The 2,537-nt window shown below is 40.8% G+C and overlaps 1 non-coding gene across 1 annotated transcript; it reads right to left on the reverse strand.

Annotated features, from left to right (window-relative positions):
* Nucleotides 1–760: 760 nt before the first annotated feature.
* LOC113580434 (uncharacterized) lies at nt 761–1,648 on the reverse strand. Its single transcript, XR_014126661.1, has 3 exons — nt 1,546–1,648; nt 1,212–1,388; nt 761–899 (listed from the first exon to the last, which is right to left on the reverse strand). It is a non-coding gene; the product is annotated as an uncharacterized LOC113580434 (transcript).
* Between the last annotated feature and the right edge of the window lie 889 nt (nt 1,649–2,537).

The raw sequence follows: 2,537 nt of genomic DNA on the forward strand, positions 1-2,537 counted from the left end.
ATTTCCACTTCCACTATGCTATCATTCCACCATATATATTATATATATATATATATATATATATATATATATATATATATATATATATATATATATATATATATACACACACACACACATATACATATCCTTCATAGATCTTTTAAAAATATAAACAAGGGAACTACAAACAAAACTAATAACATACAGACATGCACATGTAGCCTATGCATTCAAAATTTCAAAATACAGTGTTTCTTTTTTCAGAAGCAGAAGCTCCTTTGCTTCAGCACAACAGCATCTTCAACATGCAGAGCTGTAGGACACTTATCTTCATATCCCGCGCATATGTTTCTTCATATAGAACAAGCCAAACGCCTATAGTAGCTGTCCCCAATGCATAATAACTTAAGTGCAGATTTCAGTTCCTCAGAGGTAAAACGTATATTTACAGAAGGACTTGGCCTATTGTAAATTCTTACAGTCTTCTGCTTCTATCAGTCTCGTGTAGTCATTTGGGAGAATGCGTCTCTCTTTTGCTCGGGTCTTCGGCAGAGGCCTCATCTTTGTAATCCTGTGGCAAGCCCACACGCGTGCGTCGTTTCTCCTTAAAGCGGCCCGAACGCGATACGCGCAGGTTCCGGCGGTCCGTGCTCTCACTGAAAGTCGGTTGGACGCCTGAGTCGTCATATGTTTCGTCGCTTAGCAAAGAGGTACCTCCTTCTGCGTGCGACTTTGCTGGAGAAGTCTTCTGTGGCACGGGGTCAGCAGAGGCCGGCTGTGCCGAATCAGCGCATTTCTCAGCGGCTGCAAGATCCTGCTCCATGACACATGCTGATTCTCTGGCTGCCTTTCTTCTCTTTCCCACAAAAGATCTCCACCAAGGGGCTGTCATTTTTATACCCTGGAGAAACATAAGCCTACGTCATCACTGGTTTGTGCTATCATAAAACTTTCTATGCAACTCGAGTTCAACATTAACAATTTTATCACAGTGGTAAACATGAGTGTCTAGAGGTCTGAAGCCTAATCAATTTCTGGGGTCAGTGGAGTACTTTATAAAACAGTGTAACACCACTACAAATAGCTTAATTCTTTTTGTGATGGTTGCGGTACTACTGCGCTGGTAAACACCCCTGAGGCTTTTGTTTGGTGGCAAACCCCCTTGAGGCTTTTATAGGTACTGATTCATGCCGCAAATATGAACCTGCTAGTCTGCCTAAGCAACTCACCTGGATTTGACGGCCAACACGCGAAGCGTCGAAATCCAAAGATGTTACATAAAGTGGGAACGTGGGGATTGAGAGTAAACTCCAACCGTTGACAGGTTGCTCGTTCCTTAAGATGTCCTCATGTGCTGAGGAAATCCCGACGTCTGATATGATCTCCTTTGTCGCGGATCCAAATAACTTATAAAGACACATTGGATAGATTCATGATTTGATTGAATAAATTGCTTTTAGTGTCTCTGAAAAAATAACAATTCTAATAATATCAGATGAGGACTATGCGACTCCAAATAGAGACTGAATTAGCAATTTTACAGTGTCGTCGTGTTTTACTAACCTTTGGATTCCACCTCCGAAACTAGCACAAGCACACCTGTTCTTTGTTTTTATTGGACGAGCAACACGAGGATCGGTCACGTGAGATAAGTCAGGTAGGCCTGATTTAGGTTATGGGTGGGACTTGTTACCCAAGCAACGCACCGCGAGTCTCTTCCTTGCCGCGGTGAAACTTTTTTTGTCCCTTTCACTAGGTGGGGAGCATTCTTGAGCGTTCCAAACAAAAGAGCCCAACCCTTTACTACAGTGTCGGCCGGCTAGGTACCGATAGCTTTGATGTTTTTTAAATAAGCCTCTTTAAGACACACTTTCATCATCACTGACGTACATTTCATGGCCGTTCGAAAGTTATTGTTGTCGAGCTTTAAATGACGCTGTCATAGGCCAAGCGCCAATGGACAGCTTAAATGTCCTGCAAATCGTTAGCTGCTTCTAGGCTACAGGGGGCACAAGGGGTTTATTATGCTTGTCTGTCGTTCCTCAGTGGCCACGTGAGTATAGAATGCGGTGAGTGGGTTAGAGTTAGAATACTGTCTTGTTATTTTTGACAGGACGGTAAATTACCGAACAGACTACCGGCATGAAATAGGCTGCAGTATTTTATATACGTTTCTTGTTTGTTCGTTTGTTTCTGTTTATTAAGTAGCCTAAATTTTTGCTAACATTGGAATACTAGAAATACTAGTTTATTTAACCTATTTACTCCTTTGAGTCCTTAAATTGTGCAAAACCCTCAGCTAAAGTTGAAACAAAGCAGTAGGAATTCGTCTTAGTACATTTCAGTATATTTAGGATAAATAAACAAACAAAAGACCTCAAACTGTAGGTAGTTTTATTAATTTTCCAACTGTATAAATGCAGTGTGTAAATACATACATATGACTACATTGCTTCTAAATAATCTACAAATGTTAACACATAAAAGTAGGCCTGTGCAAAATAGTGAAGCCCTTTTAATTTCCAAAGTGGATATATATGACAGGTGCTTCAACT

The sequence above is a fragment of the Electrophorus electricus genome, chromosome 2 (assembly GCF_041902795.1).
Source record: "Electrophorus electricus isolate QZ-2024a chromosome 2, ASM4190279v1, whole genome shotgun sequence".
Classification (NCBI taxonomy): domain Eukaryota; kingdom Metazoa; phylum Chordata; class Actinopteri; order Gymnotiformes; family Gymnotidae; genus Electrophorus; species Electrophorus electricus.